This window comes from Danio rerio, chromosome 5, assembly GCF_052040795.2.
Source record: "Danio rerio strain M-AB ecotype USA chromosome 5, GRCz13ab, whole genome shotgun sequence".
In the NCBI taxonomy this organism is placed as follows: domain Eukaryota; kingdom Metazoa; phylum Chordata; class Actinopteri; order Cypriniformes; family Danionidae; genus Danio; species Danio rerio.
This window is the reverse complement of record NC_141025.1, coordinates 45,903,406-45,926,830: the sequence shown is the minus strand read 5'-3', so window position 1 is coordinate 45,926,830 and position 23,425 is coordinate 45,903,406. Positions and strand designations below refer to the sequence as shown.

Below are 23,425 nucleotides of genomic sequence, written 5' to 3'. Positions count from 1 at the left end.
CCCACCAAAGTTTCCTTCATGCATTTCAAAACTCTAGCGACCGCAAGATGGTTGACACGTCTGCTGTTAGAAGTAAAAGCTACGTGTATTGCAGTATTGGCATTCATCAGAGAGGGCAGCACCTGATGAGTGGACACAATCATTTGCAACTGTTGAAAAAGCTATAATGATGAGCCGTATATGCAGTTAAAAATGAATATTCTAACAAAGTCGGAGATAGCTTGCCATCGGTTTTTGCCATTAACATGCTTAGCAAAAGAGAATGTTCTTACTGTTTATTACTTCATCCAGAACGCTGACTAGGTTAAGTTTTCTTCAAAATATCCCAGTCAAACAGGTTTGTTACAAGTAAAGTGCGAGTAAATTATAGATTATAAATTATAGAGTTTTGAATTTTGGGTGAACTGTCCCTTTAAGCTATGATGGCAACCATGACGGAATATAAACCAGCAAATATGAATATGAAGTAGCAAATATGTAATACTGTATAAGATATTTTCAACAAAACATTATCAGACTTTAGCATTAGTTTTCCACAATTTGTGAGCTTTTTACGATCATTTCTTTCAGGACTGGATATAACTAGTATTAAAGATAATTTCCTCATACTGTGTCAGATCAAAGTCCCTTTAATGAACCGCCAACTTATCCAGCAGGTTTTTTACACAGCGGATGCCCTTCCAGCCGCAACTCATCTCTGGAAACATCCACACACACACACTCATACACTACGGACAATTTAACCTACCCAATTCACCTGTACCTTATGTCTTTAGACTGTGGGGGAAACCAGAGCACCCAGAGGAATCCCACGCGAACGCAGGGAGAACATGTAAACTCCACACAGAAATGCCAACTGACCCAGCCGAGGCTCGAACCAGCGACCTGGCGACCTTCTTACTGTGAGGCGACAGCACTACCTACTGTGCCACTGTGTCACCCCGGTTAAAGAGTTGAAAAGTTAAAAGAGATTTAATCAGTTGAAAAGTGGTTACTGTCATGCGATTTGATTTTGGATGATTTAGGACCCGATCACACTGATCGCGCTTTTATGTTCCAAAAATGCAAGGCGCACTTCACTGCCTTTTTGTTGAAAAGAAAAAAAGAAGCATGGTGCTTTTTATGTTGCTAGGCAATGACTGAATCAGCTGACTATTGTGTGCGAGTGTTGCTGTTGATATTAATAATTTTACAATTTAAAAACATTGTGATATTCAAGATTCGTGATTCATACAGCACCGGATCACTCAAAACAGCAATCACAAGTCTCTCCTCCATCTTCAAAAGTATCAGTAGTCGTCTTGATAACACAAACACTGCAGTCATCTCAATGGAAAGCCCACCTCTGCTTTTATTTGAGTGGAGAATGAAAAAGACGCAACTGACGTAATGTGATTTTTCCACTTAGAGTGGAATGCATGTGCATGGTGCACAACGGCAAAAACATGAGGTGCAGCAGACGTTTAAAACGAGTGGCACACAAAGTGCATAAGCAGAGCGCACAACGCTTACATCCATTAGTAAATCATTCAAAAAAGGCGCCTTTCAACGAAAAAAAAAAAAAAGCGTGGTTAGTGTGATCTGCCCCTTTAGGCGGGAATTTTAAAAAATTATGTCAGACAGGAAAAACTGTAACTAGATGATTTATAACAATGAAGCTACAGAAACTGAAGGAAAAAACACATGTCTGGTCCTACCCTCTGGTGAATTGTCAATCTATATCTATCGATGATTGGTTACTTTATCACACGGTGGGGCTTCCTTCTCTAGAGCATTCAAATTTACCATTTCATGTTTCCCCATTCCCCTAACCCTACCTATACATGACATGTCTTTTGCATTCTATAAATAATGTAGAATTGGGATTATGAGGTTCAACTCAACTCAATAGGGTGATTCAAATGGTATTGTCAAATAGAGGCTAATTCATATGGATTTGAATGAAAGATATGAATATTGTTCATATGTTTTCATACTGTGTTGGGGCAGTTGTGAAAAGTGAAATGGGGTTGAGAACCATGAGAGCACAGAAAGGGCAGTGTTGCAACTGTTAACAGGACACATCTGTGTGCCACACCTGCCTCGAGTCCCTTGCAGGGTGACCACCTGTCCTATATTTTCCTCCCTTCCTCCTGAAATTTGGAGCTTTGTCCCACATCCTGCAAAATGTAAACAGAAATCCAATACCACTATATAAACTGCTTTTGCCATTCCTATTGGTAATAGCATCTTATTCATAGAGAAATTACTTATGTATATATGAACTGTATCCATGTACTTCTAGATACAAAATGTACAGAAAAATCCTCCTGAAAGCTGCCAACAAATAAATAAATAAATAAATAAATAAATAAATAAATAAATAAATTGATTACTGAAATTTGATGCTGACTGCAACCAGTGAAATACAGGTAAATGTGGCTTTACCTTGTAGCTCGTTACATTCACATTACATATTTAGTAGCTGAAATTTCATATGGAGTATCATTGCATACTCGAACCTAAGCAAGTTTAGTGCCACTCAAAAATTAAAAATTTCCCAACAAAAGGTTTTGTGTACAATAGACATCTAATAGACATCTAAAATTTACTCTAGGCTAACAGAAGGCAAATTTTGGGTTGCCAGTGAAAATCTGTCTAACAGAAAAAATGTCGGTAACAATATATTTTGATGGTCCATTTCATTATTAATAGACTGTCTGCTTAATATCTGTTGATACTGCACCTTCAACAGACATCTCACTGACTATAAGAAACTTTGCAAGTACATGTCAGCTTACACTAACTAACCCCAACCTAACAGTCTACTTATAATCTAATGAGAATTAGCTGACATGTAACTTAAATTCAACAAATAGACCATCAAAATAAAGTGTGATCAAAATGTCTAACAGAAGTCAAAAATAAACTAGTCAATAAACAGACAGATTAGACAGACTGTTGCAGATCCGTTGTGGACATTACTATAAATATTAATGTCCTTTTTGTGAACATCCATGAGAAAAACCAGTGAATTTGTGCATAATATATCATCTTGATATAAACTAACATAAACACACCCACTTCTATAAACCCCACCGTTAGTGTTTTGAAAAGTTAACTAGAAGAGAAAGATTGTTTCTACCATGACTTCACACTGCTTTTATTGGGTTTCATTTTAGAGGGTTTGTGTAACCATTATTTGTTGGACTTGAACCCCAGTCTACCCACTCTGCCTCCTGAGTCTAATGACGTAGGTAGCGAGCTACTGAGCAAAACCTTCAAACTAGAAAAGTTAGCGATACAGAGGTAAATGGCCAGCCATGCCTAAAAGCATTCTTTGTGACCGAAAGTGAAGATAATTCATTTTGACGAGGCTGGAAATGATATGGTATTTGATAAAAAATTATGTGAAAATGATGTAAAGCTAATCCACTTTTCTTTTTTTTTCTTTTTTTGCTAGTTTCTTTGTTTTAGTAATCTTCAAAGTCTGACCATTCTGCATTTGGAGTTGCAGTCCTTGTCTGTTGATGTCAGTTTGTCGTTTTAGCATCAATTTTCTCAACTTTAGTTTGCTATACGGGAATGATGGTGCTGAGAAAGCCCCTACTCAATATTTTGGGCTCTATCATACATCTTGCGCAATACGGTGAAAGATGTGTTTGGCTCAATTTGTTGCTATTTTCAGACCAACAGAACTCTAGTTTTCACGTTTCGCTCCACGTTGTTTAAATAGTAAATCCATATGTGTCACTTTGTAGACTCATGGGTGTGCTGGAGTAAAATAGAGGTGTGTTAAGGTGCATTGTTGGCGCTTTGCTATTTTAAAGATCTGAAATAGACTGCTCCATTGACCATCTAAAAGCAGGTCTAAAGCCTTCTCTGCCTTCTTCATGCCTCCAAGCCTTTTTTTAGTTTGATAATTTGCATTTGTCTAATGTTATTATTATTAGCAGTATTATTTATTATACAGATATTTATATTTGTTTTAATAAAACCATGTTTAGATTTGTCCACCTGTTGGCTTTTGGAGATGTATGGAGGGCATAAGAATAGGATGTGTGTTTAGATATAACTAACTTTAGATATTTTGACCACACTTCGTTATTATTGTTCATTTATCCATTTGCTGGAAATCAGATCAGAATTTAGTAATAGTTTTGAAACAAATCTTTGTACTTAACAAACTAAATTTAATATATAGGCTGATGAATGTCTTCAGTGAAGTGTGCACAATATCGTTTCCTTACTCCACGAAAGTAAAAGACTAAAGAGTAAAAGTAAAGAGAAAGAGAAAGTAAAAAGGCTGAATAAAGGAGGCTTGTTTATATTATCGAGCTGCAGATGTTTTCTCACTAGTAAATAGTTCTGTTTTTTTTTTTAACTTAGAGTCATGTAAATAACAATTGTGCCATGGCGTGATGCAACTGACTTACAGGGAATGAGATGAGACTCTGATTGGTTTAATGCACGTTATGCTCAAAACACTAAACACTTAACCCATAACTTATTAAGAGAATAAGCAAAACCCTGTTAGACCATGTGCCAGGGCACAAATTGAAGTTCTCTGTCCTTAAAATAGCAAAAGGGGATTCAGATACGCCCTTAATGCTTTTGCACCCTGTGCTTTAGACTCTGTGCCTAGATTGTTAAAATAGAGCCCTTTGTTTCAGTTAGAACATTCAAAAAATACCTGTTCAAACCACCTAAAATTAGCTGAAACAATACTATTCTTGATTAACAACTTAATTGTTTTCTGTTTTATCCATTTAACTTAAAAAACTAAGTTAACTTAACTTAATTCCTCATGTTGCCCCAAAACAAAGTGATTTTGTAGAACCCAGAATTTTTAACAATAAAGTTTCAGCTTACGGTTTCAGCTAACTTTAAGTTTTGCCAGTTTTTACTTCCTTTCCAAACCAATGAATGCTATACATTCATCCTGAAAGCTGGGAAGTAGGATAGAAATTGTCAAAGAGCCACCACTGATTTAAGAAATTTGCGGTACTGACAACTAAAGAGGAGCAGAGTCTGCCACCTGAACACTCAAAGCTGGTGATGGAAGTGCTTGCCAAGGAGATGGAAAGAACTTCTCCAGAGGCCAACGTCTGTTGCGGTCTATTAAGATGGGTGGCTGTGGTCAGAGGAGCTGTCTTGGGCCATTAAGAGTGGGGGATTAAAGGCTGTCCACTATGAGAGCACCATGAGTGAGGGTCTATCAGTTGATTGAGGACAGAGTGGTAGTATAGCAAGAGAATAAATTCATCAAGTTGTCACCTTTTTATTAAAACGTGTGAATGAGTTATTAACTCATAAAGTTAAGTTTATTTGTTCTATAATTCATTCAGTAACAAAACGTCACTACTGCTTTTTGCAGAGAACAATATCATGCTGTGACTTAGCCTTAAAATATTTTCTTTGGCTAAATAAAAACAGCAAAAGAAATGGTTAATATTGTGTTTATCACATACAATATCACAATCAAAATTAAATTTTCCAAAAAATAAGTATTCTGTTGTAATAATGGCTAAATATAACTAAAACTTTCAGTCTTTGGAATTAAATGTTTAACCGAGGTCCTGAGTCTTGGTGGTCATTAAAAATCCCATGGCACTTCTCGTAAAGTGTAGGGGTGTAAGCCCAGTGTCCTGGCAAAACTCCCTTCATCAGCCCCTTACTCATCATGACCTCCCAATCATCCCTATCCACCGAACTGGCTCTATCACTGTCTCTCCACTCCCCTTTAGCTGGTGTGTGTGGTAAATGCACTGGTGCAGTTATCCTGTGGCTGCTATCGCATCATCCAAGTGGACCCCTCTCATGATTGTGAAGCATGTTGGGTGTATGGTCATAAATGAGCTATATTAATACACACATTACATTACATTACAAAGTACATCATTTTATATTTAAATTGATGCTTCACAAATCGATTTTTTTTCAACTGACTGCGCTTAAATGTTAGCCAAATCAAAAGCCTTATATCCTGCCAGAATAAAATGGCTGAATTACATCTAATTAATCGGAGCGCAGAGAGCTTAATAAATTGAAGAACAAGAAAGTAAGAATGACACAAGATGGGAGGAAAATCGAGGTAAATCAAGATGAAAACACTCCGTGTCTCTGCTCTCCTCAAAAGCTGACGGAGTTCTCTTATTTAGATCTGTTTCAGATCTTTTCATGTGGCAGTACTCTGAACTTTTTTTCAGCATTTTATCTTCAGTCAATGGGTTATTAAAAGAAACTGCAACGTCTTTCGACTGCAGTGCCATTAGAATCAGGCTGGGTTTCCAAAGCACTAAGATGGCAGTTGTACGTACTGTAAGTACTTAATCTCTCTCCCAAATGCACTGTTATCTAAGAAGTGCATGAAAATGTTTGTAAATTAATATGGTACTTTAAGCACTCGTAACCCATCACATGAACCTTGAACTTTTTTTACTTACTTTTGCAGTATATTTGTGCAAAGGAACAACACAATAAACATCACAAATGCATTGTATTATTGCTAAGATATTAAACATTACATAAAAACATAAACATCTCAATCTGTGCATATTACACGACATCATAATTTTGCATAATTTCACACTCGCAATTTATTGTTTTTTCACCACTTGTTTATTACTCTTAAACTGGCAGTAGCCTCTGATTTGCATTTTATGGATCTCTAAGAATGACAGTTTCAGTTTAAATAAAAGGTCTGGTGCAAACAGCCAAATATGTCACGTAGCGTGTTGTTAGGAAAGGGGGTTTACAATTAGGGGTGTCAAAATTAATCGTTTCTTCTGTGCACTGCGATGCAGCCGCGGACAATTCGGTATCGGTTCGGTAATAATCATAACCGGTTATTACTGACGTCATTTACCTCATATGCGCTCTGTCGCGAGGGAGGCGATTGCGAGTATTTACAGCGCTTTACCTACTTAAAACTCATAAACTGTGCACAATTTCACTGTGTGTGTTTGCTGGATCAGTCTTTCACTGACATATACAACAATAGCCCCTATTTCACTGAGATCGAGAGAATGAAAGTAGCCTACTCCATTTCTCTCTCTCTCGCTCTGTCTCTCTCTCTCTTTCTCACACACTGTTTTACATCGTTACTTTTGCATCCAGAAACGAGCGCGTGTCTGCAGAGATTTCTCCACCGTGTCAATCATAAATCAGCTGTGAGATCGCCGCTGCCTCCTATCAGTATCACTCATCTGTGAAAAACGCAGCGCGCAAGAGCCAATCGCAACCGTTTTTTTTGAGGGTGTGACTTATCAAAGTGGTGTAAGAGAACTAGACAAGGATCAGAAATTGAGCTGGATATTTATATTTGTTTATATTATTTGCTAAATGCTCGTTTTGTTTAAAGTTACAGTTTATATATCTGACTGTTTGTATTAAATGCCAAAATTGTATTACAAATAGTGTATAAATAAAAATATATTCATACATTTTAATACAAGAAATGCTGCTGTGAAGGAAATATAAAACTGTGTATGGAAAGCACCGTCAATGCACCGTGATGCACCGAAATATCGAATTGAACCGAATCGATGGCATGATAACCGTAACCGAACCGAACCGTGAGACTAGTGTAGGTTCACAGCTCTAGTTACAATGTAACCTTCTCACCTAATGTTTAGGTTCATAATATTAGTATTATTTGCCAACTAATAACCACCTGCTGTGGAGCTCTGAATCTGCGTTTCATTTTGGAGTCTGCTACTGTCCACCAGAGGTCGCATTTCAGTAACGGACGCATGCTTTGAGAGTCATCCTGACTAAATGAATGAAATATGTGGTTTTCCAACAAGGCAACCAAGAATGCTGAATTGTAATTGGGTAAACTGGCATTGGGCTGGTTAAAAAAAACAAAAAAACAAGACAGCTTTCTAATACGAAACGTCCATTTTCAAAGCAGATTATCTGACTTCAGCATTGTTTTTCAGATAAACAAGAATGTTCACTTGGCATGTTTCTTAAATATCTGCAAACATATTGTTATTTTTATGCTTTAGAAAAGTCAAAAACACACATACAGCACCTTTAATGTTCTACTGGAATGAATGGAGAGAAGAATAGTGTTGTAGAAGAGGTATATATTATGGAAAAGTTATGGGATGTATTTTTGCAAGTGTAGATGTAAATTTCTGCAAGTTTCTGCGAGTTTCTGTTCTTTTATAAAAGTGTTAAAGCTTTGTTCATTTTTGAAACCTCTATATGCCATGCTCCTTTTTGATACTTTTATAAGTTATGCTCCTTTTTGGCATTTTCTGTATAGGTTAGAAACTCCACATTTATTGAAGATATAAAACTATGCATTTTTAGGAATTATATTGGCTTATAGCCATTGGTTGAAGATGTTTTTCTATAAATAAATTGTACTCTGAATAGTGTTGGATAATTGATGAACTTCACTGTTTGTGAACATTCATCTTTGTCTGCTGGAGCTCCTGATCTAAAGCATCAAAACAATTTCCATCACCAACATCTTGAACGGCCTGTTGGTGAGGAAATAAACAAAATATTCATTTCTGGGTGCGCTTCCAATTTAATACCTACTTAATTTATGAACATAATATGGATGCTCTAATCATGATTTTTGCAGCAGATACTGTATACATATTCCTTTTCATTGTGATCAGCCGATACTAAGTCCTGATTTTGATGCTTCAAGCTTCATATAAATTTGCCATTGCCAAAGCACATTTTCCCTCTATGTATAAGATCTCACCTTTCCTAATGAATAAATTAAGGATGTTGCATTCATGTAATGGTCAAAAGCAGCTTTTACAAAAAATAAATAAATAAATAAATAAAAAATAATAATTATAGATAAAACAAAGAGAAACAAAATGGTAAGAACAATTACTATAGAGTATTACTCTTAAAATAACATTGCTCATGTGTTATAGTGCGGTGGATGTAGAACCCAGGTTGTAAACTCTGAAACAAACACTTGCGATGGGTTCATGAGATCAGCCAGTATCAATTGAATCTCTGGCCACTGATCTCCGGCCAGTCGACTGGAGCATTCCTAGTACATATTTGTTGCCATTTCATTGTAAGTTCGCAAACAAGCAAACTAAAGTAATCTCTAAAAGTGTGATTCGGAAAGCTGCTATTTGAAATATTGAAATGCTAGTTCACATTCTTTTTGCAACATTATAGTGCTTCCCAGTAATTACAAATGTTATTTTGATTGTCCTCCTGAGGCTATTTTTTTTTTTTTTGTCCATTGGCTTTTGTTTTCAAAATGTCTTTCTGAGGGCATTCGCCAGCAGCCTTCAGACTTGAAGGACGTAATTACCTCGGGAGCAACGAGTACTTGGTTCCTGCAGAAATCACTTAAGACCTGACGGCAGGCCTGAGTCTGACTTGACCTCAAACTGTCCGTGAGAGACACTCCGAGCAGCCGAAGGGGGAACAATTCAACACACACACACACACACACACACAGTTACACAGATTCACCTTCACAAAGGGTGGGCGTCCTTACGCACGCACGCACACACGCACACGCGCACGCACACGCACACACACACACACACACACACACACACACACACACACACACACACACACACACACACACACACAGAGAGTGAGAGAACACATCTTTTCTCCTCTATTGGCCTGTATTGTAGCTCATTAGCTCAACTCTGGCTCAACTCTCTGCTCTTGACTTTCTGTCAGGCTTGCATGTTTGCTTGAGGACAAATTCATGAGCTGTGTGTGTTTGTATGTCAGGAAATCTGCCAAAACCAGTGTGCTAAACCATTTTACAAATAAGCAGGTCTAAGTTTTTAAATAGAAGTTTAAAAAATAATAGAAAAAGGTTATATATATATATATATATATATATATATATATATATATATATATATATATATATATATATATATATATATATGCCTAGCAGATTTTTCTATTTAGAGCATTGAGCCTGAAGATGAGCATTTGAATGACCATTTATTCAACTTCTGATTTGCTACAGACTTGCCATACCCTCAACAGACACACTGCGACATGGGAAATCTCCATGCAGCGCCTAAGGCACTGGATATCTAAAATCATTATCTCTGTGGTGCAGGGCATCAGGGCTATTAAATCAGTTTTTTAAAATTGAGACATTTCATCAAACAAGTCAGTATTGCCACTTGTGCTGAAGCTGATTTCTTTGGCCCCGTGAGTAATTGTCAGCTTTGTTTCATTAAAAGACAATTCCAATTTTTGGGATTTTTTTTTTCCCACCCAAAAGCTGCAACTCTGAGTTGATCCTCCCATGAGGATGAGCCATTACTTTATCATTAGAGATTGAGCACTGAAGCTAATATGACACCTATTGCAATACGCCAGATCTGATAATGGAAGCGTGTAGAGCATTGCTGTGTTATTTGGCTCGCGGGGGTGGTCCTGAAAAATCTCCAGACCAACTTCAAAGTTTTTTTAAATGAAGATCATTATAATATTTAAAGGGTCACAAAACACCAAAACACATTTTTGAGCTATTGACAGTCATATGTGTCTCACGCTGCTAAAAACACAATTAGGACACATATATTACACAAAAAGGTTAAAATTAGTTGTTTTTGCGTTATTTCGAGCAAATTTGTTTTTGGGGTCTAAATTGAATTTTTGAAGCTGTGTCACGCTGATTAGATACTTGCGTGTAATTCAGCGTGTAGACTGGATGTCTGTACCTGGATGTCTGTACCTGCGAGTGCATCATGACGTCTCTGAGTGTGTCATTCTTACGTCTCTGAGTGTGTTTATGAGGAAGACATTTTTTTCAAACCAATTATCGCACTTTATTGTGTAAGTGGTGCAACTTCATTAATATGCATGATGGCTTTGAAGACTGTTTTTACCTGATATAGTGTTCAGATGGCAGAGAGACGCCACGTTGTGTTGGCAAAACAAGTGGAGGAAGAAGATTTTTTTGGAGACACAGGTTGTCATTGTTGCTTTTATCATTTGCTGCAGTGAAGGTTTTGTTTTCATTTCTATGAGAGCGCAGCAGGACTCACAAGTAAATTACAGGTTACGCGACGCTCAACAAAAATACGTGTCTAAGGAAAATTTTTTACCCAAGATCTTTTCTCATCTGCAAATGGTGAAATCCGGAACTGCCACTCGTCTTCTTTTAAAAAAAAGACGCGACTCCAGTTGGTGTTGATTGTCCTGTCTCTTTAGATTTGGTAAGTAAGCGATCAGTGGTCTTTGTTTTGGGCGTGTATATAGGTCGTTGTTTTGGGGTGTGTTGCTTCACATAAAAAATAAATAAATTAGTTTCAACTTCCTGCCCAACTTAACAAGGGGGCATGGATAACAGCTCCCCCGCTTTGTGTATGGCAACAGACAGGCAGACTGAGAGAAGCAAGATGAGTTAGAGCAACAGCATTCAGTCGTACATGTACGACTCGGACACAGACCAAGCAGAGACTAATGTTGAGGAATCAATATTTCTAATGTGCCAGGATGTGTCAGAGTCGTAGTTACAAAATCATTTGTGTCTTTGTATAGTTTTACAGCCGCTACGATGCATGCGTCATCCGTATGGGGAAGTAATGATCAACCGGTTTCACTATTACCCGTGCTTTAATTTGTCACGGTTAATTATTCATAAAGGCTTCTCAACAAAGTGTTTCTGCACAGAACAAAACTGCGGCAACTAAACAAAGTTACGCCAACTGTGTGCTAGCTTAAAGTTCCGAGCTTGTAAACTGCGACTAATAACCACTCACACTGGATTAACTTTGACTAAGGCTATAACTAAAGCAAATTCATTATTTGCAACGGAGGGATGCGCACGCAAGGCAACGCACTCACACTTTCCAGCCACACCTAGTTGAGATGACAGGGAGCTTCTGTGACCGTGGGAAATGCAAACAGCTGAAGTTTAAGGAAGATGCAATGAAAAGTACACATGTTTGCAAACCCACCTAAAGTTACAAACAATGGCACCAATGAGAGTGATCATGTGGTTAATGCTGATCCGCCAGCCGAGATCAATCGAGTGCTTTTGGAGAGAGTGCTGAAAGACTCGGTGGATCAGCTGTTTTTAATGGCCCGAATCTCGATAGGCTGCATTCACTGCATGTTCAGCGCAAATAGCCGCTAATGTAAAATCTCTGTTACTCATTCGCAGAAAAACAATGAACAATATTGGTTTGTAAAAATGTTTGGACGGTACTGTATCTGACCTAGGTTGCGTTTCCAAAAACCATAATTGGCATTTCCCAAATCCATCATTCCAACAAACATTCGCAAACTGCGTGGCAAACTTGTACGCTTCCAACAACTCTTGAGCTGTAAAGCATCAACCACAAGTCCGTGGATTAATTGGTACTGGGCCGTACAAGAAATCATTATTTCTGTTTTATTTATTATCTGAGTCTGAACAATCTTTTATTTTGAAAAGTCTTGTATTTTAAAAAATGATCATACTCTCTTGCTTACTTCTCGGTCACTTGAGCACTGAAATTTAACCCACAAGCAGCAAAATGAGTAAGAAACAGACGTCTCTGGAAAGTTTCTTTGCTAAGGGAAAAGGCCCAGTGAAAGACCCACGGTCCTTCCCACAGGCCAAGAAATGTATCCACAACCCATTTGTCAACAAATCAGGCGAATCCAGCATATCTGCAAGAAGATCAACTGATAGAGATCGCAAATGACAGCAGCCTTTTAGGGGCCGTTCGCATATCACGTATTTCTAGAGTTTGCACAAGTATGTTGTTTCCAATGGAGGTGCGCGTCTTGCGTGCACAATCGGCGAGACACGCTCTCTCCAATGAACCCCGAGCCGTGAGCGCACCACAAGTCAAGTGATAAGAATTGACTGATCAGCTTTAGCTTGTACGGAATACTCACATTTCGGTAAGATTAGTTTTCTCAGACAAACACAGAACACACAAACAATGCAGTGCTTTGTACTTCTCTCCATAAATAAAGCTTGTATCAGAGCGACAGCAAATTCTCAGCTTGTTATCCTGTAAGAAAACGATTGATGGTCGCCTAGCAACCTACGATGCACAGAAACACCATCAACCCTAATTATTTTTTTATCATATCTAGATATAGTACTAAATTTATTGTTTGATTGAATTATTATTTTTTTGTCATTATTACTGCAAACCTATATGAGCAATTATATCATTAAATGTGGAGGTGAGCCTTACAATATTTTATGAGGGAAAAGAAGATGAGGCAAAAAAGGTTGGGAACCACTGCTATGGGTGACCTGTTATTTAAAAATTATGTAATTTACTTACGTCTCCAAAGCTTGTGAAAGCAAAAATATAAAGTATACGTTAATGCTTTTAACTTATAGTAGCTCATTTTTAATAATAGTTGTTACCACCTGTTTAGAGCATCATTTGGACGTATTACATTTTAACTAACTTGGTTCAAACAATGGATCTGCTACAAAGCAGATTTTGGGTTTTGTGGTTTTGGGAAACACTCGTCACTACATCAATCTTTTCCCAAATGATGCATCATAATATGATACTTCAGCCGCGAGTTGCATTGTTGTATGGGAAAGGCACCCCTGTGCAGTTGATCTAATTGTCGAAATACATTTAGAATATATAAATGCCCTAGCTTTTCTAATAATTTTTAATTAATAAAATGGGTCTCTTTAGAGTTTTTCGAACTGCACCTAAACCTGGATGATTGTCAGTCTTAAATCTGCTTTGAACCCCATGTGAGAAACATTTCGACAAAGTTAATTGAACTCAAGCCTCCAAGCTTAGAAAATACCTATAAAAAATCCCCAACTGCAGCAGATTCATAAACGTGCTATGTTTAGTCATTGCAAGTCTTGCCATCTAAACACATAAATCCATGCTCAAAGATTTGAACAGCTCTGAGTAGATCGTCACATGTGGCCATCTCAAAATTACAGTAATTATGGTAACATGTAGTGAACACAGCTTGACTGTTGCACAGCTCTAAAAGAAACTTAATGACATCAAGCCTGTGATGTGTTTGATTTTCATGGCACATGTGATCAAAGTTGGCCATCGCAATTTATTGGTGGAAACATGGAACCTTCTACAGGATCTCCTATTAATTAGACTGGGTTGAAGACTGCATGTGAACTGCTGCACTTAAGAACAGTGAGATCCTTGGCAACCACTTGTAAGCCTTATTCCTATTCTTTGAACAATCATTTAACATTTGGGAGAAATAAATGTCAAATAGTGATGGAAAATACATTAAATAGATACAAGAAAAGCAAAAAAAAAGTCCATGAAGTTGACTGTAAAGTAAGAAATATATCAGGGAAACGCAATGCTACTGTAGGCTTTTGTGTAAACCGGTTGTGTCAACAAATCATGAGCATGGATATCTAGTTCATGTGTGAAAACTATCTCAGGCTCATTCTGAGAACATACCCCTATATACATTTCTTGAGATCGCCAAATACATCCCAGGAGCTAGTTTTTTTTTGTTTAGTTTTTTTTTTTAATAGCAGTTTTGTTTTCGTAATTTCACTAGAGGCTGATGTGTACACTATTTCAGATCTCAAATTTCTCTCGCCAGTGCCATTCGCACCTGCTCTTCTCATAAAAATCCACAAGAGGCCGCTGTAGACTAACTGTTTGACTGACTGAATGACTGACCCACCCTCCTCCTTCCCTAAACCAATAGCGTTTTCAAAAGCACAGATTGACCCTGAAATGAAATGCTGGAGTGGAGAAAATCGAGGTAACAACGATGAACACCTCACTACTTTTTTCATTATATTCAGTTACCTGAACTTTAACAACTCACAACAGAGTGAACATCTTCTTAGAATTAGTTCTTGAAACTAAAAGAAAAAAAAGAAAAAAAAAAAAAAAAAAAACGTTCTTGGCTTAGTTAAGCATAGATAACATAATTTGTTGTTTAATGTTACCATAAAATTTTTCTTTCTTTCTTTCTTTTAAGAAATGCGAAGATCAGCTGAAATGGAGAACCTTTTTGGAGACCGTTAAATACATCCCAGGAGCTAAGTTTTTTTTTTTTTTTTTTGCCAATCCACCAGAGGCTGCTGTATACATTTTTTCAGATCTCCAATTTCTTTCCACCAGAGGCCGCTGTCGACTAACTGTTTGTCTGACTGACTGAATGACTGACTGACTGACTGACTGACACTGATTAACTGACCCACCCTCCTTCCCTACACCCAACCAATAGTGTTTTTAAAAGCACAGACTGACCTGCCCACCCTCTTCCTTAAATCCAACTAACAGTTTTAAATAGCAATCCAAAGAAAGAAAAGCCCTCGCCTGTTTTTTTTTTTTGCTATGTTTTTTAGATTACACCAAATTCTCACCGTTATTTAATTGTTTATTTTATTTTTTTGCTTCTATTTTTGTCTTACTCGCTTTCTGAAAACTCTCTTAACCAGACTCAAACCCCTGGTCGTGGTCAACTCCTCTCTGTGTCTCAAGTTTGCCGATGCACATGGCGAGCTAACTGGACAAACTAGTAACAGCAGGAAAGCCATCCATACGGAGGTAAGCAGTCATCTGGTAAGCACGAAAAGGAATGGCATCATGCCATCTAGTATCTTTTTTTTTAAACTAAATGTAGCCATACGCATTTCTGGTTACATAATTCACGATTTCCAGATATGTATAAAGGGCTACGTTTTCAGAATGTTGATGAAAACTCTGTGTATGTGTTTTAGGCTGAACTATTAGCAATAAAACCCTATTTATAACATTCAGGCAATGCATCAACAAAATTCTTTGGCTTATTAAAATGAATTATTACAGAGATCCTGCACACCTCATGCTCTCAGCATAGTTTGAGGGCCACTGCTTCTAGAATGTGTCCAGTTTTCATCTAATTTGGCTTATGACCTTAAGCCCACTGTGACAAAAAAAAATAATTGAATAGATGTTTTGTATTTAAACTGTGCTGTCCCAGCAACAGCTATACTGGTCTGTGCTGACTCACTACTCCTGAGGTTGTTAAAGATCTGTGCTGGAGGTCAGGAGGCTGTAAGATCAAATCCCACATGTGGTGAGTCATGAAGCATTTTTGGTTCATTCTCCCCTTTGTGTCATGTTGTGGTCAGTGCATGTTTTCCCTTAATGATGTAGCTGAGAGTGAAACTCAGAAATCTAAAGGGTAGTGAGGTGAATTGAGGACAGATCAGATGGGCGCCTTCTAACAAACTGAAAAAAAGAATGCAAATTTGAGAACATTTACCTGTAGTGTGCCTTTCTGCAAGTGTGCTCATGTCATTCCCCCTTCTGACTTCTGTTTGAGGAGACACTAAGAAAGCTTTACTGGAAACTATTCCCCCACAATATACTCTGAGCCACAAGTCACTTTGTTTTTGTCTGTTCTGTCCAACTTTCTGATGACCTGCCCTGAAGTCCAGCTGAGGCAAAGGTGCCTGCCAGTGGAAATAGGGCTCTGGTCATAAAACTGAGCTACGTCCATGAAGCAGACATCCATCATCTACCCGTCTTATCAAGATATTTCCCTGATGGCAGCATATGGCTAAAACGGAAATCATTTATTTTATGACCATGGCACCCACTCATGGTTCTGGTTTGTAGTCTACCTGTAAAAAAAACTTTAAAATATCCTGGCTGGCCAGTAAAAGACAAAAATAAAACCAATCTTCATCTACCTTCCAAAGTGCTGATTGGAGCAATTGAATCTTCTTCCTCCAGAACGATTTCACTGAAAAGCTGGAGTGGAGGAAATCAAGGTAATCATGATGAACACCTCACTACTTTTTTCATTACATTCAGTTACCTGGACTTTAACAACCCACAATAGAGTGAAATTCTTCTCAGGTTTAGTACCTGAAACTAAAAGTCAAAAAAGAAAAATATTCTTGGTTCAGTTAAACTCAGATAACATCATTTGTGGCTTAATGTTACAATAAAATCTTTCTTTCTTTCTTTCTTTCTTTCTTTCTTTCTTTCTTTCTTTCTTTCTTTCTTTCTTTCTTTCTTTCTTTCTTTCTTTCTTTCTTTGTAAATAGATGGGAACAATATATATATATATATATATATATATATATATATATATATATATATATATATATATATATATATATATATATATATATATATATATATATATATATATATATATATATAAAACCACCCAATTTGCAACTGCAAAAATTCTAATTATTTGTTTTCAGCATGATGATAGGTCAGTGTGGATTGTTCGTTATTCAATTAATCATAATGTATATTTTTATTACCTGTCCCACGGATTATCTGCAGTGCCCACGCATACAACCGTCATGCATGCACAACTAATATATACTGGTTCTTTAATTCATCTAGGCCAAAGTGGAATAAACCGCTAACTTATCTAGCATTTTTTTTTTTTTTACACAGTAGATGCCCTTCCAGCTTTCATTTAAATATACCGCATGTCTTTAGACTGTGGGGGAGACCAAAGCACCTGGAGGAAACACACGCAAACATCGGAAGAAACATGCAAACTTTACACTGTAAGCATAGCTATGTCTCTCCATAATGTTAAACCTTGAGAACTGTTATGGAACTCCACACAAGACCACGAGAATGGTCAGGAACTAAAACAATAAACTTTCTAATCTGAGACGAAGGTCAGCTAGGAAACCAGCTGTTCAGGTTGTCTCGATCATTCATCCTTTAATAGTAAACTTTTAATTATCAAATTATTGTTTTTTATTTAAAATTTTGCACTGCATCTTTTTACATGCATTTATTTGATTAAAGCGACAGTAAAAATAAATATATAAATTTCATATATTATATATAATTGAATCATTCATTCATTCATTTTCTTGTCGGCCTAGTCCCTTTATTAATCTGGGGTTGCCACAGCGGAATAAACCGCCAACTTATCCAGCAAGTTTTTACACAGTGAATGCCCTTTCAGCCGCAACTCATCTCTGGAAAACATCCACACTCACATTCACACACACTCATACACCACGGACAATTTAGCCAACCCAATTCACCTGTACCACATGTCTTTGGACTGTGGGGGAAACTGGAGCACCCGGATGAAATCCACGTGAATGCAGGGAGAACATGCAAACTCCACACAGAAACACCAACTGAGCTAAGGCTTGAACCAGCGACCTTCTTGCTGTGAGGCGACAGCACTACCTACTGTGCCACTGCTTCGCCCTACTCAAAGAATCCTAACCATTAAATATTTAATCAAATATAAACTTCTAACGGATTTGAACACTGATTATAAGAAAAGTTTTTGTGCAATAAGTAACCAAAATGAGAAACAATCAAAACATCATAATTTAATTTAATAAATAATGCCAAAAATTTTTGTAAAAATATGAATGTTTTAACAAAATGGTAGGCATCTAATATCCTCTATTCTATAAATATTTTCAGCCTCTGTTTCTTTTATAGACACCTCTTATAACCTCTATTTTTCTTTGTTTTAAATGAAACTTAGAGCCATAATGTTTTTGTGGTCTTAAATGCTGTCAGCTGACTTGCACTTTCACTGAACCTATAATATAACTTTCAGACATTAACAATACACAATTTTATGCTTTGTTTAGTCATTTGTGCTAAATTTGTAAAAAAAAGTCAAGGGCTCCTCAATAAAAGTCATATTATGCTCTCTGAGCCTGAATTTTTGATAAGAATCACCCACTCTGGGAAATGGAAATGGGGCCATTATATGATGACTCTTCACACCAGTGCAGTCGCAGGCATTTAAGCTGTCAAGAAACCTGTTACCAAGCACTCAGTCTCCCTTCTTCATCACCAGCTATCATCACCTCCCTCCTCAGCAATACAGTCATAACCGCTCAGCCATCTCACAGCATTCACTCTCACTGCCAAACATCCCACCTTTCAGCGACTGAAAGCCTCATATGTGGCTTTTTAAAGTAACCTTTGCAACTGAGAGCTCATTCTTCTCTCCTTTCCTGTTCGTTGCCATTCTAGGAAACATCCATTAAATGTGCAGCAATAAAATCAGAGAGAAATGGAGGCTGCTGAGAGAGCTGTGGCCTTCAAAACACTTACTGCTTCAGTGGAGGCGTGAGATATCAACTAATGAATAGGTTCATACTCATCTTCTGTTTGTTTGGATGTATGGAGTTTGCATAGACACTTGTGAGGAGCTTTTAGCAAAACGCAAATGAAGGCAAATACAAATTGTTAATGAAAAGCATTCAAAGTATTAAAAAGAACTTGGAACAGATGTGACTCAACTCGATTTAAGCTTGAAATTGGTGAAATGTTAATAATACACTGAGGCAAATGCAAATGATTGACCATCTTTATTTAAAAAATAATAGTGCTAAAATAAAGATTTCATAATTAACTTAATATATATATATATATATATATATATATATATATATATATATATATATATATATATATGTCTGCATATGGTTTTTGTGGATTTACTTTTATTCATCAGAAAACTATATATATATATATATATTTATATATATATATATATATATATATATATATATATATATATATATATATATATATATATATTTTTTTTTTTTTTTTTTTTTAAATATTTGACTTCATCAATAAATAAACATACCACTAAATACATATATGTATATTTTATTGTATACATTTCTGGAGAGCGCCAAATACAGTGCATCCCAGAAGGTATAATTTTTTGCAGTTTTTGTTTTCACAAATTCACCAGAGGCTGTTGTGCACACTTTTTCAGATCCTAAATTTTGTTTGTAAGTGCCATTTGCGCATGCTGTTCTCTCGTAAATCCACCAGAGGCCGTTGTTGAGCTACCGACTGACTGACTGTCTGAATGACTGACTGATCGATCAACTGACCCACTCTCCTCCCTCCCTAAACCCAACCAATAATGTATTCAAGAGCACAGCTTGACCAGGGCCCACACACTTCCCTAAATCCAAACGACAGTTTTAAAAAGTAATACAAAAAAAAAATAAAAAGCCCTCATCTGATTTTTACAATGTTTTCAGCTTTTACCACATTCTTACACTTTTATCGACTTGTTTACTTTTTTTCTTAGCTTTTGTTTTCATCATCATGGTCAACTCCTCTCTGTCTCAAGTCCGCCGATGTACATGGCAAGCTAACTGGACAAACTGGTAAAAGCTGCCCATACAGAGGTAATTGGTCAGCTGGTAAGCTCAAAAAGGAACAGTGTCATTCCGCCCAGTAGCGTTTGTTTTAAAGACGTACTTCCATAGACCATACGTACTTCTGGCTACATAATTAGCATTTTCCAGCAATGTATATAGGGCTATGTTTTCAGAATGAGCCAACGTTGCATTTGCAACAAACGTGCTATATCAAGAAGAATCATATTCACACTATATAACATTAGGTTTCTTTGGTATCAAGATGTGCGTCAAATGGATAAGCGGTTTTGTTAAACTCTTTCCCTGTAGTTAACGAGAGATAAATGCTTCCCTGCCATTGACAAGTTTTACGGCATCCGTGTTTTAGGTGTATTATGTTAGGGGAAGACCTAACGAATATTCTATGTATGACAATGTCAGATGCTCCGAAGAGTGAAATCTGAGAGAAAGTAAAATTCTGTATAAATATACAACAAAACTTTTCAGATCTTGTCTTGACAAGAGACCAAAATAAAGAAGCTTTATTTTTATGATTTGTGTTATTGTTTCAGATTGCACACCAATTTTTACATTTATATATGTAAATATCTGGGAATTACCGCCACAAAATAAGTCATATTTAAATCTCAAAAAAAAATCACAAAACAAATTGTGAAAAACCAGGGGGTCTGTATATGGCCTCTTCGTTCTAGATAAAACACATAAACAAGCATATTTTGCAGCAAATTTGGCATACCTGGTTTTAAAACTCTTAAATGCATACTTATATAGAACTATATTTTAGAACACAAGTGTTATTTTATTTAACTTTTCTGATAATTTTAAGGATAAAATATGCGGGACAAATGGACTTACCAGTGGCACTTTTGTTATTTTTTATTACTATACTTTTGCTTATCTGAAGCATAAAACAAAGTCTTTCACCACTTCGATGAACACAATTTTTTTTTTGTTTGTGTTAAAACAACCCGAGGGATGGATTAGAGTGAATAAAAATAGTGATCAGCAGCTATTTACTAAAAGTCTAAAATGATTCTACATTTCCAGCTTTAAATAATATCTTACAGATTTAACACATCTTACATTTTTCAGTTAAACTTGATGTTACCCGTTACAAAAATCATGTTAACTGCTGTTAAAATCTTTTAGATATTTATTTAATTCTGCAAATGCACAATATCAATCACTACTGTAGATGCCAGCACTTTATGCCTAGCACCTGAGATGAACAAGCATGGTGACATTTGCAACCATCCCACTTTTAGTTTTACACCTCTCATGCTGCGAGAACTGGCTGACACTTGCTAACATTTGATATTAATCAGGCTGGTTGGAATAAGTCTCTTCCACCCACAAAAATTTAGCTGAAGTGCTCTCGAGCCACAACCCCAAGTCAGTTAAATGCCATATAAAACTTATAGAAAAAATATATAAAGATCTGAATTATTCATAATCCTCCAAACACCTCAGAAGAGCCAGGGTGACTCCATCAAAGGTATCTGGGTACCAAAGTCCCAATGGGTATTTCTCAGCCCGTCTGATCTTTCCAGCAGATGGAAGAACACTGCATTAAAGATATTCAATTCAACAGCAACATCAAAAAGTATTTATATACAGAATGTGGATGACTGGGGTATTTTTTTACTCAAATAGCTGAAGCTCAAATTATAGAACAATTGTCTTCAACTGAAACATATTGGAATGTGTTTTAGAATGCTGCAAATGGTAACTCTAGATATCAATGTTGTTTAAAGGAAAGATTTAGAACAATAAATAATAAATAAAATAAAAGCTCTGTTATTCTGCCCTTTTAAGTGGAGCTAGCATGTTTTTTAATGGATTTACACTGGTATACTGTATGTTTTTTGCTCACTGATTAAAAGGTATTACAGATTAGGAATGCTTTTGCTAAAGCCAGAACCTTGGTGGTTGGTACAAGGTCATCTGTTCTAGCACAAATAGATACATTTCAGGTAGAAATAAAAAAAATAAAATAAAAAAAAACATAAATGCTTTTTGATAGTTTACATCTAAGTAAAAGAAAAAAGAGATAAAGTATAAAAGAATATAAAAGTATAAAAGGCCAAGGTTCAATGCATTCTCTACAGTCATTGTCAGATGGAAGCCTTGTATGACAATATATTTCAAATATATTGTCCATATTTCAATGTCAATGTTCTTTCCTTATTTTATTTTAATACAGTAAATCATCATGTCAATTGTCACTCTAAATGTCTTCATGAGGATTTTAGAAATACTTAGACACCGAGTATGTTTCCATGGACACCAATTATCAGATTTTATTATAATTAAGACATTACTCTAATAAGTCTACCATGTAAAAAGCGAGTTTTTATGACCTTATTCTAACCAAAGTCATAATAGAAATAAACAGAAATCAGATTAAAACATGTGGAGTATGCCGATTTTAGTTGCATTATTGAAGTGCCGTACAGACATGTAAACACCTTAATCAACGCTTAATTTGTGAATCGCGAGGTCCCTGAACATATTAGGGTAACAGATCTGGCATGCTATCTGAGGATGTAGAGGTGTCGTGCAGGAAAGTGGAGAGTGGGGTGTTGAGGGCAGGGGTGTCGCAGACGTAAGTTAATAGACAGGGTGGGGGTTTATTGTCGTAGACGAAAGTGAACAGGGTTGGGGAGTCGTGGAACAAAGTGAAAGTGAACAGTGGATGGAGAAGGAGAGCAGGTGAGGAGGGGGATAGGTGAAATGAAGTGCCATTAAGACAAATTAACCCCTGACGTTAATCAAACTATTACCGTCATAGAGGATTTTTACCACATTTTGTCACAGGATAGTCTACACACACTATAACCCATGTCATTGAACAATTCTTCTACCACTTGTTTAAATTACGGTTGGCAACACAATGTGGCGTCTCTCTGAACACTGTAACAGCTAAAAAGATTATTCGAAGCTATATCATGCATATTAATGAAGTTAAATCTCGTTCACAATAGAGCGCGCTGATTGGTTCGAACCGAGTCTTTCTCATGAATTAATAAACAGATGTGCTGAAAACTCAATGACGTCACTTTGTATTGGCCGCTACAGACAGCCAATCATCACAACGGAATTAGCATAATGATCTACGCCGTAACAGTTTCAAAATTTAATTTCAAACCAGAAGAACAAATTTGCTTGAAACAACGCAAAAACAAACAAATTTAACTTTTTAGTGAAATATATGTGCCCTAATAGTGTTTTTAGCAATGTGGCACATATAAATGACTGTCAACATCTCAAAAAGAGTGTTTTGGTGTTAAAAATGCAAGTGTTATCGAACCCTTCAAAAAGTCATTCAAAGAAACGCCTCCTGAACACATGAATGTGCAC

At 36.6% G+C, this 23,425-nt stretch overlaps 1 protein-coding gene across 4 annotated transcripts in view; it reads right to left on the bottom strand.

The window, feature by feature from the left end:
- The window catches only part of tmem8b (transmembrane protein 8B), a 304,341-nt gene that overhangs the window by 45,792 nt on the left and 235,124 nt on the right, over nt 1–23,425 (bottom strand). Inside the window, exon 7 of one of the 4 annotated variants that reach the window (XM_087253925.1) lies at nt 19,502–19,858. The exons of the other annotated variants lie outside the window; for them this stretch is intronic. The gene's annotated coding sequence lies outside the window, so the exon portion shown is untranslated. Of the gene's footprint in view, nt 1–19,501; nt 19,859–23,425 lie in introns of those variants that run through there. 4 annotated transcript variants of the gene reach the window in all.